The 22,721-nt window shown below is 46.1% G+C and overlaps 1 long non-coding RNA gene across 1 annotated transcript in view; it reads left to right on the top strand.

The window, feature by feature from the left end:
* The first annotated feature begins 2,473 nt into the window (after positions 1–2,473).
* Positions 2,474–22,721, top strand: part of LOC112629269 — a 30,732-nt gene continuing 10,484 nt past the window's right edge. The window contains exon 1 of the long non-coding RNA XR_003120562.1: positions 2,474–2,579. This is a non-coding gene — a long non-coding RNA (uncharacterized LOC112629269). The remainder of the gene's footprint in view (positions 2,580–22,721) is intronic.

Below are 22,721 nucleotides of genomic sequence, written 5' to 3'. Positions count from 1 at the left end.
CCACAGGCATGGGCCATCACACCTGGCTAATTTTTTTTATTATTTGTAGAGATGGGGTCTCACTATATTGTCCAGGCTGGTCTCGAACTCCTGGACTCAAGCAATCCTCCCACCTTGGCCTCCCAAAGTATTGGGATTCTGGGCGTGAGCCACTGCACCTGGCCTATGAATAAATGTTAAACAGAGGTTCATCAGTTATTGTCCTTGTGATGGACAAGGCAGCATGGATTCCCTTTCTGGACAGAGGGCTTTGATGGGTGGTTTATTACCTGTATCCTTCTCAGGTTAGGAAACCAAAATCCCAGTCAGCAATTTTTTTTTTTTTTTTTTTTTTGAGACGGAGTCCCACTCTGTCACACAGGCTGGAGTGCAGTCTGCAACCTCTGCCTCCCCGGTTCAAGAGATTCTCTTGCCTCAGCCTCCCAAGTAGCTGGGATTATAGGCATGCGCCACCATGCCCAGCTAATTTTTTTTTTTTTTTTTTTTTTGAGACAGTCTTGCTCTGCTGCCAAGGCTGGAGTGCAGTGGCACGAGCGTGGCTCACTGCAACCTCCGACTCCTGGGCTCAAGCAATTATCCTGTCTCAGCCTCCCAAGTAGCTGGGATTACAGACATGCGCCACTATGCCTGGCTAGTTTTTTGAAGTTTTAGTAGAGACGGAGTTTCGCTATGTTGGTCAAGCTGGTCTCAAACTCCTAACCTCAGGTGATCCACACGCCTCAGCCTCCCAAAGTGCTGGGATTACAGGCGTGAGCCACCGCGCCCAGCCTAATTTTGTATTTTTAGTAGAGACAGGGTTTCTCCATGTTGGTCAGGCTGGTCTCGAACTCCCGACCTCAGGTGATCCGCCTGCCTTGGCCTCCCAAAGTGCTGGGATTACAGGCGTGAGCCACCATGCACGGCCCCTAGTCAGCAATTTTCTTATCAGGCATAATTTAGATGCCTATAAACCCAAGGGGTATACCCATCCTTAGAACTACAAACACCCATCATACCTGCTGTCTAAATGTTTCCACATAATCACTTCTTGGCCTTTTGGCTAAGATCAAATGTAGTAAATGTTTCCACTACCTACTGAACAAGATGGTATGGGATGCCCCCCCACCCCAAAACAATGATTAGCACAATGAGAAACTTCACCTAAGGTTGGTTACACCCCAGATCCCTTCTTTTACACAAATTTAGCCTAATTCAAAAAGAATTTTTTTTTTTAAGTCAGAGTCTCACTCTGTCACCCAGGCTGGAGTGCAATGGCGTGATCTTGGCTCACTTCTACCTCTGTCTCCTGGGTTCAAGCAATTCTCCTGCCTCAGCCTCCCAAGTAGCTGGGATTACAGGAGCACACCACCACGCCCTGCTAAGTTTTTGTATTTTTATAGAGACGGGGTTTCACCATGTTGGCCAGGTTGTTCTTGAACTCCTGACCTCAGGTGATCCACCCACCTCAGCCTTCCAAAATGCTGGCATTACAGGCATGAGCCACCACACCTGGCCAAGAAACTTTTTAGAAAATATTTATGCATAAAAGTAAAAATCTAACCAATTTTTAGTTTAAAAGTGCTGGCCACAGGGCCACAGTAGACATTTATGGCCCTAATACTGAAGTGATTATGGTGTCAAGTAATTAAAAACAAAAGCAACACTGCATTGTAAAATACATTTTTATTTAAAAAAGTAAAACTCAGCCGGGTGCAGTGGCTCACGCCTGTAATCCCAGCACTTTGGGAGGCTGAGAGAGGTGGATCACTGGAGGCCAGGAGTTCAAGATCAGCCTGGCCAACATGGTGAGACCCCCGTCTCTACTAAAAATATAAAAAATTAGCCCAGCGTGGTGGCAGTCACCTATAATTCCAGCTACTTGGGAGGCTGAGGCAGGAGAATCGTTTGAACCCAGGAGGCAGGGTTGCAGTGAGCTGAGATCGCACCACTGCACTCCAGCCTGGGCGACAGAGTGAAACTCTTGTCTCAATAAGTAAGTAAGTAAGTAAATAATAAATAAGGAAAACTCACAAGTATGCTAAAATAATGCCCGGATGTAAGTTCCATGAGGGAAGGAGACACTGCTGTCTCCCCACTGCCAGATCAGTGCCTGACATAATACTAAGCCCTCAGTAAATAGAATAATGAATACAGCTTTCTGATTTCTTTCTTGAACGCCCCCCACCCCCGCCCCAGAATGTGCTTACTTGGTTTCTTGGGCAACCCGGCAGTGACTGGGCACGTGGCTGGGGCCAGGTCAGTATTTGTCAATTGTTTGGATTGCACAGAACTGTTCTCACATACCACAGGCTCAGCTGAGGCCAGCATATAGAACCTACAACAGGAGCTGATCTGGCAGCTATAAACAGAACACCACACTCCTGCCAGCCTCAGATTGGTTAGCATGGAGGGCTGGGCTGGGCTGGGCCCACAGGATTCTTCATTTAAATCATTTGGCAGAACCATTCTATTCGTTTCTCCGGGTTCATCAGGTGGCTGGGAATAAATCATGGGTTAGCTGCCCAGAGGGTTTGTGCGGGTGAAGAATCTTTGCTTTCACCTGGAGTTTGCTTTGCAGTGACTGGGCAACTTCACAGCAGGTGAGGAACTGGGAGTTCATTTGCTACTAGTACTTTGACATCCAAGGCAAGTTTTTTTGAACCTGGGGCTTCATCCAGCTGATGTCTGTCTGAGCTTAGAATTTGGAAAAGAAGGAAGCGAGAGGTTGTGAAATAGGCTGGGGAATGAAAGAAGAAAAAAAGTTCTTCAACTAGCACTCTACTCATTGGTCTGCGAAATCAACGGTTTCACCAAACGACAGCTCCAAGCCCCAGGGCATAATTTCTACATTTTTTACCCATTTCTGGCCCATATGGTAAAATGGCCAGAAAATAATGCAGAAAGCTGAGGAATTTCAGATTAAGATGTTTTAGATTGTACATTTAGATAAGAGCAGCCCTGAGGCATTTATATCACACATCTAGTTTGAGATTAATTCAGCTGTATTCTTATCAGGTATCTCTAGCCTGCTTTCTATTTCTCCATTGGTTTCAGAATTCTTTCCAGGAAAGAAACGACTTTCACATACCTCAAAATATTATTACCTTGTACGAGGGTCAGAAAAATACCAATTACCTACAGTTACTTTGTATGGACGCTGCAAAGTTAATTCCTTCTTAACTCAAATTGTACAAAGTCAATTATCCTATCCCTTGCTACTCATTCATCACTTTTACTGAGTACCTACTACGTGCCAGTCACTAGACTCCACAGTAAACAGACAAACTTCCTACTAACATGAAGCTAATAGTCCAGTATTGAATCAATAAGAAAACAAAAATAGATAAAAGTGAGTGCTGGGCAGGTAATTTTTTGTGTTGTTTTTTTGTTTTTTTGAGACAGAGTCTTGCTCTGTCGCCCAGGCTGGAGTGCAGTGGCACGATATTGGTTCATTGCAACCTCTGCTTCCCCAGTTCAAGCAATTCTCGTGCCTCCGCCTCCTGAGTAGCTGGGTCAATAGGTGTGCGCCACCAAACCCAGCTAATTCTGGTATTTTTAGTAGAGACAGGGTTTCACCATGTTGGTCAGGCTGGTCTCGAACTCCTGACCTCAAGTGATCTGCCCACGTTGGCCTCCCAAAGTGCTGGGATTACGGGTGTGAGCCACCGTGCCCAGCCTTGGGCAAGTAATTAAAATGGAAGAATATGTTGTGAACAAGTGTGTTGCTACTTTGGACTGAGTAGAAGAAGGTGACAATTTCCATGAGAAGCAAATGATAGCAAGGAACTAGCCATGAAAGAACAAGGAGCAGGATATTCAGGGCAGAGGAAATGCTTCCCAAAGGTTATGTACTGAAAACCATAAGTGCCAATCCCCCCACACCTTTGAAATCAGCCGTCCTTGCAAGGTGCACCTCAAACCCTACTGTCTGACTTACCAACAACAATCTCCGCCTCCCTCCAGATCTTTGGATCAGTGCTACTAAATGTAAAAAGTTCCCAGCTACTCCCAGCTCACTTTCCTCCCTAGCTGTCCCTACACTTCCAACAGGATATGGACAGTTGTATTTTATTCTCCCTCAATTACAGCCCATCTAGATCCTTCTTAAACGTGGCTCCACACTAATGTTGATGATTGGTAAGACCTCTCTCAAAAGCTTAGAGTCTTAAGTGAAATAACTGAAAAATAGTGAAGTAAATCACCGACACCAGGCTTGGAGGTCTTCCAGGGCCCCTTTTTACAGGAATTTGAAAACAGGCACATTCCATTGTGTCCTTTGTTAGAGAGCTGTTGACAATAAACAGAGTTCAGAATTTGTGCTGTAAAACAGCACACAGTGAACAAACCAAGGCTTTCTCACCCCAGGCCCCACTTCCCTGGATTCTGGTGAGCCCTATACAGGATTTAAACTGGTACATTTGAGAAGTTTATGGAGAACTAGACTCTCAAAGCATTTGTTTTTCAAATTCTTTGTTATTTTGACTGCACTGGAGACTATTCCACAAGCCACTATCAGAATCCACCCATCTCTGGTTCCCGTAAATATTATGTCTACACAGAACTATGTGAACTATTTCTAAGCTGGAATATGAAAGCTTGCTGGTGGAAATGACATAAGAAGAGCATTAAAACTTAAATGAGAGAAAATTCAGTAGCAAAGGAAAAGTGGGCTAAAGGATATGTGCATGTTTTGGTAGCTCAGAAGGTAGTTCAACTCTCAAAGATTGATTATTCAGCCCACCCTAGATTATTTAAATCCAGCAGCAAATGTATACTGGCTTATTTCTGGGGGCACCAGGGTGACACTTACTAAGGCAAGTAAAAGAAGCTGAAGTCAATTCCCAGAGAGATGATTCCATTTTTTTTCTTTTCTTTTTTTTTTTTTTTTTTTTGAGACGGAGTCTCGCCCTGTCACCCAGGCTGGAGTGCGTGGCGTGATCTCGGCTCACTGCAACCTCTGCCTCTTAAGTTCAAGCAATTATTTGTGCCTCAGCCTCCTGAGTAGCTGGGATTACAGGCGCAGGCCACCACACCTAGCTACAGAGAGGTCATTCCTAGCGTAGTTGGGACTGATTGTTCCAGGTAATGGGGACCAAGGGAAGCCGAGGTGGCAACTGCCAACTGTCAGTGGTTCCTGAGAAGGCAAAAACTAGGCAGCTGCTGCCATGCATCCTGGAGCTGAGGATTAAATTCAATCTGATTGGGAATGTCTTTTAAAAAGAGGCGGGGTTGGGGGGGAGAGAGAGAGAGATAGGATCTCCCTATATTGCCCAGGCTGGTCTTGAACTCCGGGGCTCAAGCAATCCTTCCACCTCCGCCTCCCAAAGTGCTGGGATTACAGGCATGAGCCACTGCACCCGGCCTGATTGCAAACTTCGGATGCAGGAATCTCCTCTCATCTTTGGCAGTCCTGGCCTCTAGAACATTTGTGAAAAGGCATGGAACATGGAATTAAATATGAGCTACTAGCATTATACATATGTTCTCTGCCTCCACCTCCCACTCTTCATCTCAGTTCAGCCTACTTTTTATCCAGAACTCAAACTTAAAATGTCACATCCACATAAAGGACTTTCCCCAGCAGCCAGACTGAATTAGGAACCTTTTAGAAGCCCTCATTCCACCCTAGGCTTTTCATGATTAGCACTTACCACCATTTCTAATAATACATTTATTTAGAAAGCATTTGGGCTAATTTCTAAAAATTAAGTTCCACAAGAGTAGGAATCTTTGTTTTGTTCACTGATGTACCCCCAAGGCGTTAGAGAAGCCTGATCCTAATAGCTGTTAATTGTTGAATGAATTCATTTAGTGTCTATCTCCCCACTCCAGGAAGGCAGATACCTTGCCTATTTTACTCATCACTGATGCTCTAGCCCCTAACACAATATCTGACATATAATAGCTGCTCAAAATATACTTCTTGAATAAAGGGAAATAGTGATAGCTAATATTTATTGAGTGCTTGCTCAGGAATTATGCTAAGTGCTTTACAAATATTATTATGTTTTTGTTGTTATTTTGTTTTGAGACGGAGTCTCGCTCTGTCACCCAGGCTGGAGTGCAGTGGTGCGATCTCAGCTCACTGCAACCTCCACTTCCCAGGTTCAAGCGATTCTCCTGCCTCAGCCTCCTGAGTAGCTGGGATTACAGGTGCCCACCACAATGCCTGGCTACTTTTGTTGAGATGGAGTCTCACTCTGTCACCAAGGCTGGAGTGCAGTGGCACGATCTCAGCTCACTGCAACCTCTGCCTCCTGGGTTCGAGCGATTCTCCTGCCTCAGCCTCCAGAGTAGCTGGGACTACAGGCACTCACCACCACACCCGGCTAATTTTGTACTTTTAGTAGAGACAAGGTTTTTCCATGTTGGTCAGGCTGGTCTCGAACTCTCAACCTCAGGTGGTCCACACACCTCGCCCTCCCGAAGTGCTGGGATTACTGGTGTGAGCCACCACACCCAGCCTACTTTTTGTATTTTTTTTAGTAGAGACAGGGTTTTACCATGTCGGCCAGAATCCTCCTGCCTCGGTCTCCCAAAGTGCTGGGATTACAGGTGTCAGCCACCGCACCCAGCCTTGTTATGTTATTTAATATTCACCACAATTCGATGATGTAGGTATATTGTTCTGCTAGTTTGGTTGAATAGGTTCAATAATATTTTTTTTAGTAGAGATGGGATCTCACGATGTTGCCCAGGCTGATCTCAAACTCCTGGGCTCAAGCAAATTTTCCCACCTCAGCCTCCGAAAGTACTGGGATTACAAGCATAAGCCACCACACCCAGCCAAATCAATATAATTTTAAAATAATGATCTTATAATTTTCTAATCCACACCAACATAATTGGGCTAAATATTTCCCCAGTGTAGTTGATAGTGCTCTGGTGACCTGCATAAGTAAATTTATTTCCCTAAGTACCTACCAGGGCATGACTAATAAGAGAGAAACTCAGGGCCAGGTGCAGTAGCTCACGCCTGTAATCCCAGCACTTTGGGAGGCCAAGGCGGGTGGATCACCTGAGGTCAGAAGTTTGAGACCAGGCTGACCAACATGGTGAAACCCCGTCTCTACTAAAAATACAAAAATTAGCTGGGCATGATGGTACGTGCTTGTAGTCTCAGCTACTTGGGAGGCTGAGGCAGGAGAATCACTTGAACCTGGGAGGCCGAGGTCAGCGGTGAGCCAAGATTGCGGCGTTGTACTCCAGCATGAGCAACGGAATGAGACTCTGTCTCAAAAAAAAGAGAGAAACTCAATTTCATGGGCCTTAATTATGCTAATGTTGCTTGGAATTAAAATATAGATTCGGCTTCTAGAGACATTGGGCTTTGAAGAAAAATGTATCTATGTTGTGCTGGTTGCCTTGGGTTCATATGCAACCACAGAACATACAGAACGCTTCCAGTTTTGCTAGGGGACACTGGAAGCAGGAAAAAAGTATGGGCCAAATCTTGCCCAAGACGCTGGTTAAACCGGCTTTGCCAGTGTCTCCTGTACCTACCTGGGACACCAGCTGGAAGGCAGGTTTGTTCCCTCGTCTGGGAGGAACCATGCCAGTCCCTACCACTCTGCCCCATCTGATCCGGCTAGATCAGGCTTCGGGAAGTCAATAATCCCACCTCACCAGGTAAAACCAGAAGTGTTCAGCTGGTACAGCATGGTTCCAGCAAGGAATGGACTCACTGAAAACAAACTGATCTGCCCAGAGTAGGAGTTATTCCAAGAGAATTACTCAAAGTATTATATTCCCCATATCGGAACCCATTCTGGTGAGATTATGTTATTCTCCTTTAACAAAGAAACTGGTGACCCAAAGAAGCATCGTATGAGAAGTGGTCATCTTATCAGGAACATTAATTCTTGAGTTAAATTTTTACCTCTCCTTGATTTCTCTATCTGCTTTTGTCACTGTCAGCACCACCCCATAAATACTGAAAAAGAAACAGGAGTGTACAAGGAAGATAGGAAAAATAAAGACAAAGCAGGGAATTTGCATAAAGCTGCATGTCTTTGATTTAAAAGGGCTGTCCTTCAGTTTTAAATAATGTCTTTTTTTTTTTTTTTTTTTTTTTTTTTTTTGAGACAGAGCCTTGCTGTGTTATGCAGGCTGGAGTGCAGTGGTGCGATCTTGACTGACTCACTACAACCTCTGCCTCCCACGTTCAAGCAATTCTCCTGCCTCAGCCTCCCAAGTAGCTGGGATTACAGGCAGGCACCACCACACCTGGCTACTTTTTGTGTTTTTAGTAGAGACAGGGTTTCTCCATGTTGGCCAGGCTGGTCTTGAACTCCTGACCTCAGATGAGGTCTACTGGCCTAAGCCTCCCAAAGTGCTGGGATTACAGGTGTGAACCACTGCACCTGGCCAGATAATGTCTTTTTGACTTTTTTAAGGTTAAAATGTCTTCTCATTTATGAAATGATAGTGATAATAAGTAGTACTTGTTGTTAGGTTAAATTCAAAGTTGGCAACCTGTGTCAATTCCCAAACATGTAAAAAAAACTTTGCTTGCCCCTGTAGTATATGGGAGTCTCTGGATGACTGCAGTGGTGTTTCAGAGGTTTTAGATGAGGATGGGGAGAAGCGTTTCCCCCATCATGTGTGAGTGGAACTATGGGTCTGCTGGGTGGGTTCCGAGAGTCCTGTGTCAGCAACTGGTACACCGTGAGGGTTGACTTTGACTAAAATGAATAATCTCTAGGATTCCAGCATCTCATTTCTCAGACCTACCCAAGAGCCCAGTGCACCTGTCTGCTGCCATCTCACCTGTCGGGGAGGAACATATCTGGTAATGTAATTTACAATAAATTTCAGGAGACTACTGCTCACAAGAGAATTTGTCTTTTAAGAGTAAGACCCAAAGGGAATGGCAAATGCTTAATCCAAAGAAATATATTGCTGATGATGGAATTTTAGGGACAGTGAGGGAGCATTCCTTGGCATAGGGCATATCAAATCACATAGATGGGCATTTATCCAGTCTCTCTATGAGTTACATCTCTTGACACTTGACCTTGACACTGCTCCATTTACAGGCCACCTCATCTTGCAAAACATTTTTAAACTTTAAAATACCCTCAGATTTATGGTTTTTGAAGCCCTTCCACAGCGTGACCTAGTATGACCCTCCTAACAGTCCCGAGAGGTAAGGAGGCCAGGTAGCAACATCTCCTTTTTTTTTTTTTTTTTTTTTTTAAAGGAGTTTCACTCTTTTTGCCCAGGCTGGAGTACAATCGCACAATCTTGGCTCACTGCAACCTCCACCTCCTGGGTTCATGCGATTCTCCTGCCTCAGCCTCCCGAGTAGCTGGGATTACAGGCACGCGCCACCACACCTGGCTAATTTTTTGTATTTTTAGTAGAAATGGGGTTTCACCATGTTAGCCAGGCTGGTTATGAACTCCTGACCTTAGGTGATCCACCTGCCTCAGCCTCCCAAAGTGCTGGGATCACACTGGGCTGGGCGTGAGCCACCGCACCTGGCCACATCTTCATTTTTATATCTGAGGAAAGCCAGACTTGAAGAGCATGAGTGGAAGAGTGAATTCCATCATGACTGAGATGTAAAGGAGGATAGTGTGCACCCGGACCTTGAAAGGCCAGGTAGGTCACGGCTCCTACACATCTTGGCCTGGGCCAAGGCCTCTTCTTTGCCAGGGAAACCTGGCAAGTGGAGGCTTCACTCAGCACTAAGATGGAGAGGTGTTGAGGGAAAATATACCCACAAATAATAATCAGGCATTTATACAGCATTTAGTATTTCCATACCACCCACTAATAATCACTGTATCATTGCAATCCTGTTGAGTTAAAGCAAACGTGTGGGGTCAGTGAGTTTGCCAGAACCCATTTTATAGATGAGGAAATAGGTTGAGGATATTAATCATCTTGTGGTTTAAGGAAGTCAGCAACATAGAAGGATATCATGGTCCTTATGTTGAATCTGGTCATCTAAACAGAGAGGCTCAGCCGAAACACAGGGCAGCAAAAGAATATGCATGTGTGTGTGCATGCAAGTATATATGAAACAAACTGCTTCTCACGATACCATCAAAATGATATCTATCTGGTATTTCCTAGACTAAAAATTCCCTGGGTCCCACACCACGGCCCATGACCATGTTTGGGTCAAACATAAAGAAAGAACTGGCCTGGCCGGGTGTGGTGGCTCACATCTGTAATCCTAGCACTTTGGGAGGCTGAGGCAGGTGGATTGCCTGAGCTCAGGAGTTCAAGACCAGCCTGGGGAATACAGTGAAACCCTGTCTCTACTAAAAACACAAAAAATTAGCCAGGAGTGGCAGTGTGTGCCTGTAATCCCAGCTACTTGGGAGGCTGAGGCAGGAGAATTGCTTGAACCTGGGAGATGGAGGTTGCAGTGAGGTGAGATTGCGCCATTGCACTCCAGCCTGGGCGACAGAGTGAGATTCCATCGAGAGAGAGAGAGAGAGAGAGAGGGAGGGAGGGAGAAGGAAGGAAGGAAGGAAGGAAGGAAGGAAGGAAGGAAGGAAGGAAGGAAGGAAGGAAGGAAGGAAGGAAGGAAGGGAGGGAGGGAGGGAGGGAGGGAGGGAGGGAGGGAGGGAGGGAGAAAGAAAGAAGGCAGGCAGGAAGGCAGGAAAGAAGGAAAAGAAGGAAGGAAATAAAAAAAGAAAGAACTGGCCAGGCACGGTGGCTCATGCCTGTAATCCCAGCAGCACTTTGGGAGGCCGAGGTGGGCAGATCACTTGAGATCAGGAGTTCAAGACTAGCTAGGCCAATATGTCGAACCCTGTCTCTACTAAAAATATAAAAATTAGCCAGACGTTGTGGCAGGTGCCTGTAATCCCAGCTACTTGGGAGGCTGAGGCAGGAGAATCACTTCAACCTGAGAGGTGGAGGTTGCAGTGAGCCAAGATCCTGCCACTGCACTCCAGCCTGGGTGACAGAGCGAAACTGTCTCAAAAAAAGAAAAAAAAAAAGAACTAAGAATAGGAAATGGAGAAGGACATGGAAGTTTGGAGGTTATAACTGATGCTGCCCTTGGACAGAGTCATAAAATCAGTTCATATACTAGAATCAAATCTAGGCACTTAGATATTTTGTCATCTTTCACCTTCCTCCCCTCTTCTTCATCTACACTGAGAAAATGCCCTCATTCACCTCTTCCAGCTTTTCAGGTCATCTTCAATGTACAGCGTAAATATTATCTCATTATCCCTCTTTCAGTGTAACCCAGATATATTGGCTCTCAGAGACCAAGACATGCTATATTCCTGGAAACGTAAAGCGAGATGATAGAATTAGAAAGGGATGTTTGATGGTCTAAAAAGGATCTTATATCAGACTTTCAAATATTCCCTGGCAGTGTCAGGACAGAAGGGAGACTAGCCTAGCAATTTAATATATTTACTGGGTAAATAGTAAGCACTTGCAGTCCCTGACTTAATCAGAATGAAGTTCATTACGATAAAGAGCTGTGCCCTTTGGTCCTGTTTGCATTAAACAGGCTCTCAATTTCATTTAATTTCACTCACATCTCCGAAGGAAATTATAGACTATGAGGCTAGCCAAAGAGTCGGCGGCGAGGACAGATAGCAAGGATATCCACCAGAGGAGATAGAGGAAAGGAGGTAGTGGGCTAAGATGCGAGCATAGAAGACAGATACTCTCCTTATCAACCCCAATCAATGAAACTAATTTTACTTTCTTGTTTTTAACTTGACGTTTGTATCAGTCTCTCTCTCTCTCTGGTTTTTAAAAACATGTTATCAGGTCATCTAAACCTTTTATGAAACATTTCAGACTTGTACGTGCATGAGCTGGTGAAGATTTATTATATTTGACACCATAACTACAGATTTTAAGGCATTCTTGTAAGCACAACTTGACTGAAACCCCTGAGGCTAGATCGCTATCTTTTGCCAGATGTTAACTTGGTTTCACTGATGGAAACCCAGGGTAAGGTTAAAACTGTTTCTGGACACATTCATACCTTGGAATGTTTAACTCCATCAGTATATTAGTATTCGATTTCAAGAAACCTGGGCTCTTGATCTGTAATACTCTGTTCATCTCTGTCCTCAATTTCTTTGTTTCTATTGGAGAAATCAAATGGTCCCCTCGATTTGAATTAAAACAGGCGGAGAGGAAATAATAAGATCCAACGAGCCCATAAATAGAAGTACCCACCCAGGTCCTTTGGGATTCTTTGGTATCTATTCAGGCTACAAGAAATCTGCCCATCTCTGGGTGGGAATACGGATAAATGATGTCATTCAACAGAATTAGGACCAGACGGGGAAATGTATCCAAATCCTGCAGGGGGTAGCACTGAATGCCGGCCTCCGAGTGCTCCCAAGCATAAACAAGAGTAACCGTGAAAGCAACAGTTTCTGGGATGTGGCTGAGAAGGTAACGGCACTTCTTGAGATGTGCTGGGGGGTGGGAGCCGAGGTTATAACACCAAATATTGGGTTGTGACAGATGCTGGACATGAGGGCCATGATTCCTACAATGGACTAGAGCACAGTGGAACTATGTCATCTGCTGGGCTGTAATCGGTAGGAGCAAGCTGCACGTGCAGCACGTTTTCTCCTGGATCACATCCTTGGCGACCGATCTAGACCTCAGCCTCCAGGATCTGTTAGAGAAATAAACAAGTGGGAGACAACAACCAAAACAGCAACACAGTCGAGCGGGCGCGGGAGACGAAACTCCGCCTTTGGAAGCCTCGGGCCAATCAGAAGCCTGTTGCTGGGGCCCGATGTTTGGCCGCCTGACGTTCCCATGGAGACGGAAGAACGTTACACACTAAACACTGGCGACGTTGACGTCTATGCATTATATCCATGGAGACGACAGAGTAAACGTCATCCCCCTACACCTCCCCGCCTCCCTTAGCGCCAGGGGCGGAGGGAGCGACGCAGGCGTTGCCGTCACGTGCTGGACGCCGGGAGCGAAGCCGGGTGGGCGGGGCCTGTTGCTATGACTGCAGCTGCGGCTGTTTGGAGCTGCAATTAGAAAGTGCTGAAGTAGCAGTAGAGCCAGAACCGATTCTGGAACAGCTTCTCCAGCCTCCGGGCCAGAGAGGGTTCCCCAGCCCCTGGAAAGCCAGGACACCCCCTAGGCTGTCCCAGCACGCCTCAGCCTCAGGTCCTGAGCCAACATCTCTCTGCGCTGCCTGTGACTCCAGACTGAAGGCCAAACCGAGACCACTCCCTCCACCCTCAGTTGGCCATAATTGTCAGGGTGACCTCCCCGACCGACCGTCTCCTCCAGACAGCAGCCCACAGAACAGCCACCGACCAAACTGCCTTGCTGATGAGACAGGAGCAAAACCAGCTTAGAAATTTTCCCACTGTTGGAGTAAACCCCAGAATTCTCCCAGAAAGGAGAAGCATAAGGAACTTTGCATTTATCTTTTATACGTTAAAAGCAGCAGAACTTGAGACATTCATTCCTTGGAGCTTTGTTGAAGAATTGAGGAAGGGGTGCTTAATAATCCCATTCAAGAATAGTTCCTCTCGAAGGGAGAGAAAACTCAGAAACCCCTGAGTACTGTGATACTCAAAAATGGGAAGGCCTGGAAAAACCTAAGTCAATAAAAACTGAAGCTTAAATTTCTACGTTGCTTAATTTCATCTCGACTGCACAAGCCAACAGAGTGTGAGAAATCTCTCTGCGTGCCAGCCTCCTTTTTCCTCACGCAACTCTGGAAACAGTTATAGGAAGATTGCAGCAACAAATTGTAAACAAAACCAGGTCAAGAAACAGAGGAGAGGGCCGGGCATGGTGGCTCAGGCCTGTAATCCCAGCACTTTGGGAAGCTGAGGCAGGTGGATCTCCTGAAGTCTGGAGTTCGAGACCACCCTGGGCAACATGGCGAAACCTCTCCTCTAATAAAAACAAAAAACAAAAAAATTAGCCAGGCGTGGTGGCAGGTGCCTGTAATCCCAGCTACTCGGGAGGCTGAGGCAGGAGGATCACTTGAACCCAGGAGGTGGAGGTTGCAGTGAGCCAAGATCGAGCCACTGCACACTCCAGCCTGGGCAACAGAGCGAGACTCTGTCTCAAAAAAAAAAAAAAAAAAAAGTTGAGCTGACCATGTGAAGCCAGTCAACCTGAACAAAATGTAACTTTTGAATGATAAGGCACAGCTGAGCGGCCCAGACTTTGAATTTTCTCCAAATACCATGATCTTTCATCCTGGCTGAATTTAAATGGTGTCTTTTGTATTTGGGGGAAAGCAGAGGGGATATTATTTGCCGGAATTAAAAGCAAGCCATTGGGGTGAGCACATAGTCTGTTGCAGATGGTGGAGGCATAAAGAGGGATTTCATGAAAATGAATGGCATTCGGAGTTGGCCTGGGCGTTCTCCATTCCTCCACCAACACATATCCAATCCCATTGTCTATCTCTGACAAATCAGCACCTCAGGGTCCCTTCCCTGTTACTCCATAGTAGCCCTCCCTGGGCCCCCATTCAGATATTTTACCACCTGCCCACAGAGCATATCCGTTGCCTTTCAACATTCCCTTGCTCCATCCTCTGACCTACCTATTACTCACTTCCCTGACATCCTTCTCTAAACACTTTTTCTTTGACTCCCTTCCCACTCAATTGCCACTCCCCAGGATTTTACCCAGTTGATCATTGCTCCCCAAACCCTTGCCCTATCCACTCATCCCCACCATAGTGTTTTTCATGTCTGGTCCTTACTTAAGAAAAGACAGTAGCTTATTGGAACTGCTGTCCAGTTCCAAACAGAGGAAGCAGGGCACAGTGAGTGGAACAAAGCCATCATCAGCACTTCAGGAAAAAAAAAAACCCTGGCCAGGCGCAGTGGCTGGTGCCTGTAATCCCATCACTTTGGGAGGCCGAGGCAGGCGGATCACTTGAAGCCAGGAGTTCGAGACCAGCCTGGCCAACATGGTGAAACCCCATCTCTACTAAAAATACAAAAGTTAGCCAGATGTGGTGGCGCAGGCCTGTAGCCCCAGCTACTCAGGAGGCTGAGGTGGGAGAATTGCTTGAGCCTGGAAGGCAGAGATTGCAGTGAACCAAGATCCTACCACTGCCCTCCAGGCTGGGCAACAGAGTAAAACTCTGACTCAAAAAAAGAAACAAAAGAAAAAAGAAAAAAGTAATAAAAAGAAGAAAAGAAAAAAGAAAAAAATCTTGGCCGGGCGCAGTGGCTCACGCCTATAATCCCAGCACTTTGCAAGGCTGAAGTGGGTGGATCACCTGAGGTCAGGAGTTCGAGACCAGCCTGGCTAACATGATGAAAACCCGTCTCTACTAAAAATACAAAAAATTTAGCCAGGCATGGTGGCGCACACCTGTAATCCCAGCTACTTAAGAGGCTGAGGCAGGAGAATCACTTGAACCTGGGAGACCGAGGTTGCAGTGAGCCGAGATTGCGCCACTGTACTCCAGCCTGGGCAATGGAGTGAGACTCGGTCTCAAATATAAATAAATAAATAAAAATAAAAATAAAAACCCAGATAGTAGTTGAGATTCATGCTATAATTCATTCAACCATAATGCAGATTCTGCTTATTACAGGATTATGGGCAAGGTAGCAATTTACTAATTCTGATATTTTCAGGGAAGAAATGACAATTTTTACTTTTTTCTGTCAACGAATGGTTAAGCTAGACTTCTCTTTTCTAAACTCTACCTAGAATATAACAGCAGATGGAAAAGAGAGAAACTTCAAATTCAGGTTAATGGGAAAGCCTGATTTATGGGTAGATTTGATTGAATCAGTTTTTGACATGGAAATGAAGTGGTTTGTGTTTTGTTTCATATGGAAAAGCATTGATGCAGTTTACCCCTAGGCACAGAAACAACCCATTTTAGGCCGGGAACGGGCACGGTGGCTCATGCCTGTAATCCCAGCACTTTGGGAGGCCAAGGCAGGCGGATAACCTGAGGACAGGAGTTCGAGACCAGCCTGACCAACATGGTGAAACCCCGTGTCTACTAAAAATACAAAATTAGCCAAGTGTGGTGGCGCATGCCTGTAATCCCAGCTACTCAGGAGGCTGAGGCAGGAGAATCGCTTGAACCCGGGAGGCAGAGGTTGCAGTGAGCCGAGATCATGCCGTTGCAGTCCAGCTTGGGCAACAAGAGCGAAACTCTGTCTCAAAAATAAAAAATAAAAATAACCCATCTTGTCATCTAGAAAAGAAGTGGAACAGCAGTCTTTCTTATTTCCCTACTTTAAACTCAGAGTTAAGTTCGAATAAGATAGTTGTATTTACTTTGCCATTCTCTCTCTTGAGGTCTCTCTTTCAATTCTTCAGGCTAATCAAGGACCCAGCAAGCCACTCATACAGTGTATGAGAAGGAGAAAATAAAGGCAAGATTTATCTAATACTTTTGATATGCTAGGACTATGTAGAATACTTGAGAGTACTCTATATGTTATCTCGTTTTATCCTGTTAACATCCATGAGAACTAGGTCTTCATGTGCCCACTTTTACAATGGAAGAAACTGAGCTTCAAGTAGTTAAATAAGTTGCCCAAGAATGCAGTACAGAGCCAGGACATCCCCAACGATGCCGTGGAATGCATGGAAAACCTCCACTTGGATCATTCCACAAGCTTTCTTTTCCATGGGGAGACTCTAGCCCCCTTTTCCAAACTTTTTTTTTTTTTTTTTAAGGAGGGAATATTGTGAGATCTGCTAGAGCTTCATGAAAAGGTGCTGACACCACAAAGAACACGAATCCATCCCTGCCTCCTGGGACTAGCCTATATTTCCTCATTGGCCCAAGATCCAAGGAGGCAAAGAGAGACATGCCCCAGAGCACACGCAGCAGAAAGGTTTGGGCGGTTCGGGGAGACTCTGACCTGCCCCAGGCTAGGGAGGGCACTACCTGAGTTCACCAGCTCCCTGGAGAGCTCTGCACAGATTTATCTGCAGCTGTCACTTACAACCAGCTCCTCCTTCCTCTTCTCCCTCCTCCCCCATGCCTGACCCTGCAGGGAAGCACGTCCAGCACGAATTCCTTCAAACCTCAGCTCAGCTGCCTTTAGGATTTTTATGTGTCTGAAGAGTTCCCTCCTTGACAAGCAGCATTAGTCAAGTCCAGTGGGTGGGAAGGGCATTTCCCGGTGATCCTGGGCTTGGAGGAAGGGGAGACCCTTCTCCCTCCTGGCTTTGGCAAGCAACCTTGGAGAGGCCCATGTGGGTGGCAGTGAATACAGACAAGCCACAGGGGTTCTTGCTGGGCAGGAATGCCCACGGGCCACACCTTCCTCAGCCCTCAGAGCACTTCATCATGTCTGGACCCGCGAATGGGGTGGCAGTGCCAGGGAGTGGGTTCTCCCAGTGTCTGGCTCCAACAACCGGTTTACTGTGATGATTCTATTTGTGTTCCCTGGGTTCTGTTTGGCTTGGCAGCAGGGAAGGAAGAGGGCAACAGGTTCACTCCAGTTTGTACTGGGTTGTTCCTGCAGCCACACCCAGGCATTAAAGCAGGCGGCTTGCACCCTGGATGCCTTTACCTGGGGGCCCTTGGTGTGCAAAAGCAAAGCGTGGGAAGTATTTCCTTTTTATGGGCCAGCCAGGTGTGGCTGGCATTTCACCTATTCCTGTATTACTAACGTCATCCAGATTCAGGTCAAAGGGCGTGCTTCCTAGACTGCCATCATCCTGAGATCCGGGATCAGGGGACGGCTGATCAAGTCCATTTGGGCTGGATTATCCTGAGTTCCTACTACCCATGGACACTTAATTCCTGCTTCTGAAACAAAAATTTGTCCAGGCACAGTGGCTTATACCTATAATTCCAGCACTTTGGGAGGCTGAGGCAGGAGGACCATTTGAGCCCAGGAGGTCTAGGCTGCAGTGAGTTATGATCATGCTACTACACTCCAGACGGGGAGACAGAGCAAGACCCTGTTTGTTTAAAAAAAAAAAAAATTCTGGGCCAAGCACGGTAGCTCATGCCTGTAATCCCAGCACTTTGGGAGGCCAAGGTGGGTGTATCACCTGAGGTCAGGAGTTTGAGATCAGCCTGACCAGCATGGAGAAACCCCATCTCTACTAAAAACACAAAATTAGCCGGGTGTGGTGGAATATGCCTGTAATCCCAGCTACTCGGGAGGCTGAGGCAGGAGAATCACTTGAACCCAGGAGTTGAAGTTTGCGGTGAGCCAAGATCATGCCATTGCACTCCAGCCTGGGCAACAAGAGCGAAACTCCATCTCAAAAAAAAAAAAAAAAAAAAAAAAATTCTGAAGTCGGATAACTGTGCTGTACCTTGGAGGACTGGTGTCCCCAAAGTTATAATATGGTTTCTCCTAAAGCATGCAAAGTAGGGGTTCTTTTTATACAAGGTAGTAACTTTCAAGGAAAATAGACTTCAAGGCCAAATAGACTTAGTCTAGAACTCTGGATTTGCCACCTTACTTAGATGAGCCTCCGTCCAGAACTAAAATCTCTAGCATGTGAAAAATAGCAGTTAATATTTATGCTATGACATGCCAGGCATTGTTCTGAGCAGTTTTGTAAAAACTCGTTTAAGCCTCAAAACAACATAAAGAGGTGAGTAGGTTATTATCATCCCCTCTTACAGATGAGAAATGGAGGCAGAGAGGTTAAGGAGATTGCCAAAGGTCACACAGCTGATAAATGACAGTGCTAGGATTCGACGAAAGGAAGTCTGGAACCCATACGGAAGCGAACCAGAACCTCTGGAACACATCTCAGAACCAGAATGGTAGCGATGTTCCTGGAAAGCCCTGCTGTGCCGGTGGCTAGATGCCTTAGACAGCAGACACAGACACAGCCCCCTAGACCTACCCTGTCATCTCTACGCTTCCCTTCGGAGGCTCCCAAGTCAACTTTGGAAAGGGCCTTTCTTTTTTCTGAGACAGGTCTCGCTGTCTTTCCCAGGCAGAAATGCAGTGACTTGATCCTAGCTCACTGCAGCCTTGACCTCCCAGGCTCAAGTGATTCTCCCTCCTCATCTTCCTGAATAGCTGGGAGTACAGGTGCCAGCCACCACACCAGGCCAATTTTTGTATTTTTTGTAGAGATGGGGTTTCACCATGTTGCCCAGGCTTGTCTCAAACTCTTGGGCTCAAGCGATGGCCTGCCTTAGCCTCCCAAAATGTTGGGATTACAGGTGTGAGCCACCGCACCCAGCTAGAAAGGGCCTTTCTACCAGCCTAAACATTGTCCTTGCCCTGGACCCTGGGGTAGCCTTCCCTTGAGTACAGGGATTTCCTGGCTGAAGGTCACAGTCATGGTCATCCAGCCGGTTCAATGAAAGGGTCTTCAGAAGTGCACTAGCATCCATGGGCTCCTCACCTGCTCCAGGGGCAAGAACAAGCATTGTGACACTATGGACCTGTCATGAATGAGCGTTCTTCCCGGCAGGCAGGCGTATGCCTCTCTGTGCTCCTTCTCACGCTGGGGGCCGGCAGAGCCAGGCTGGCATGCTGGGCATAACCAAGCATGTCGAGCAGGCAAGGCCACAGAGAGCCCTGCCCTGAAGAAAGTGGCCATGACCTAGACAGCTGAATGATGAAACCATTTCCTCTCCAAGAGAGGCCTGAGCACATGGCTGCAGGGCCTGGCAAAGCCATAGGCTTTGTTCCTGGGGCCACTCCCTACCTGTATGAGATAATGTGCATTGTGGGGCTTGAGACAGTTAGAATGACTTCTTAAACGGAGGCAAGGTGTAGTTCATTACCACATTTACGGAGTGCCAAGTGTGCTTTATGTGACTGATACGAATTTGTTTACTTTGTCCTTAAAACAACCCTATGAGGTAGGTTCTTATACTATCCTCTTTGACAGATGAAGAGATGGAAGCACATTTTTTTTTTTTTTTTTTTTTTTTTTTGCCTGGGTTTCGCTGTCACCAGGCTGGAGTGCAGTGGTGCAATCTCAGCTCACTGCAACCCCAACCTCCCGGTTCAAGCAATTCTCCTGCCTCAGCCTCCCAAGTAGCTGGGACTACAGGTGCCCGCCACCACATCCAGCTAATTTTTTTGTATTTTTAGTAGAGACGGGGTTTCACCATGTTGGCCAGCATGGTCTCAGTCTCTTGACCTTGTGATCCACCCGCCTCGGCCTCCCAAAGTGCTGGGATTACAAGTGTGAGCCACTGCGTCCAGCCTTCTATATTTTTATTTTTTAAAAAAAGCAATAGAGGTATAGAGAAGTTAAATTTCCCAACTCAGCACAAGCAATAAATGAGATTCAAATCCAGAAATGGCTGACTTCTCAGACTGTGCTCAACTCTCTAAAGCAAAATGGAGGCCCTTTCCCCAGGGTCAGTGAAGACACAGGACCAGAGAAGGGTCTTGAGATGCTTCCATATTAGGCTGGGGGTCCAAGTCCCTTGTCCAATTACTGGGGACCCTTGGGACCATAGCCCATGCCTCCAGAAGTGTCATCTGATCCGACTCCCAGGCTCTCACTGGCCACTCTGGAGCTCAGTGAGCTAGAGATGGCTCCACTAATCCCTTAGGCTAGCTAGATCCCTACTACAAGTTTACAACTCAGCTGGAACCTGGCTGGCCCCACAAGAACAGCAAAGGATGTGGACAGAGAGTAGGTACAAAACTGTGATTGTCTTACCTCTGGGTATTTTCAGGATATGGCCTTGTCCATCTGGGCTTGGGTTCTGTTTGTGACTGGTATAGCATCGTGCTATAGGCCAAAGCTGAAGCTCCCAAGACACCCTTCTATTTCTTTACAGTGCCTCCTCTCCCTCTGCCTCCTCCTGATAAAATACACATATCTTAGTAGCATTTGACAACACCAGCCCTGGAGCTCGACTCCCTGGGTTCAAATCCTTGCTCTGCTACTCATTGCAAACTATCTTCCGAATTATTTAATCTTTCTGTGCCTCAGTTTCCTTCTCTGCAAAATGGGCACACCAATACTACCTTCCTTATACTGTTGTTGGGAGGACAAGATAAGGTGTGTGTATGGCAAATGCTTGGCAAATAGTAGGCATTAACGTGGTGGTAGTTTATTATATATTTGCTTCTTTCCTTCTCAGGATTCTGAGATAAGTTTATTGAACACTGGCTATAAGCTATAACCTACTGGGCTATTGCTTGTACTCCTCCTTCCATGCCCTCCTACCATCAATTCTTAGGTTAGTCCTTTTTTTTTTTTTTAATCTTTTTTTTTTTTTTTTTTTGAGATAGAGTCTTGCTCTATCATCCAGGCTGGAGTGCAGTGGCATGATCTCAGCTCACTGCAACCTCCACCTCCTGGGTTCAAGCCATTCTCCTGTGTCAGCCTCCCGAGTAGCTGGGATAACAGGTGTGCACCACCATGACTGGCTGATTTTTGTGTTTTTAGTAGAGATGGGGTTTCTCCATGTTGGTCAGGCTGGCCTCGAGCTAATGGCCTCAGGTGATTCACCCACCTCAGCCTCCCAAAGTGCTGGGATTACAGGTGTGAGCCACCGCGCTGGCCCATAGGTTAGTCCTTTTAAAAGAGATCTGGTGGTGAGATTTGGGCTTAAAAGGAAAAAATAAAAAGAAATAAAAAAGAAATCTAGGAATAGGCACTCCTAGAACGGAACAGAGGTCCCATTAGAGTGGGTGAGGGGTCTTTAGGAAATTCCTTAATGCCAATTTTTTTCACAATTTTAATGGTTCAACATGGGAAGGGAGCCAAGGCTATTAATTTGTAACAGCTGCTAAGAAATCATGTCAACACCTCAGTATAGATTCTCTCTGTGAGCGCAGAGGTTAGGTTGAAAGTCATGAGACCTAAAATAATTATTGAGCAACAACATTGTAGGGGATTACTGATGGCAAAATAAACAACCTTCAACAGAACCCACCCCGCCTTGGCTGTATCCTCCGGGAGACTCTCACCTCCTTTTTTTAGATTGTCATCTCAGTCTGACTACAAACCATGTCTTAACAGATAAAGCTTTGATTCCACCTCTAACATAAGAGCAATACAAACCCACATGCCTACCAAATATAAGTGGGTGATGATACGGGCCTAGGATAGAAAGTGAGCAACTTAATGGTGAGTTCATGCTGCAAAGGAGAGTCAAGGTGAAGGGGTACCTTATCTCAAATCTGAACAAAGATGTGTATTTCCTGTGAAGTCTGATGAGAAAAAGAAGAAAAAAATGTGGTTTGACTCCATCACACAAAGTAAGTCACGGTGGGTCTCGCTCTGCTGTAGAACTTTAAAGCCTGAGCAGCAGGCACATTTGTGGTTTGGTTGTGTTATCCGACTCTGCGGCTGACACACGCTGCTTTTAGTTCATGGCTGTCGAGTTTCCAGTCTCCCTTGGGCTCTTACGTTATGGTTTCAGGTTTCAGTGTGGCCACACACATCTCTCCACTATTCAGGTGGAACAGCTGCAAGGGATCCCCCCTGCAAAGACATCATAATAGCCGTAGCTGCCACTGAGGCCTGGCCCTATGCCAGCTAATGTGTTGTTTGCATGTTTTCATTCATTATGCCCACTTTACAGATCAGGAAACAAACTTCAACCTTGTATTAAGGATTGTATCAATCCTTGTAGGCTTAATACAAGTAAAATAATTGATCTAGGGCCACTCAGGTAGAAAAGTGCTGAGGCTAGATTCACAACCAGGACCACGTAACTGCTGAAACTGAGACTTTATGCACCAGAGCATACTGCAACACCATATTCCTCCTCTTTCTACACTTTCATTTATACTGTGCTTTATTCCTTTTCTCCTATACACCAACTGAGCATGTCTTCTTTACTCTGCCTGTCCCTCGAAGAC

Source organism: Theropithecus gelada, chromosome 7b (genome assembly GCF_003255815.1).
Source record: "Theropithecus gelada isolate Dixy chromosome 7b, Tgel_1.0, whole genome shotgun sequence".
Lineage (NCBI taxonomy): Eukaryota > Metazoa > Chordata > Mammalia > Primates > Cercopithecidae > Theropithecus > Theropithecus gelada.
This window is presented reverse-complemented; position numbering and strand designations above follow the sequence as displayed.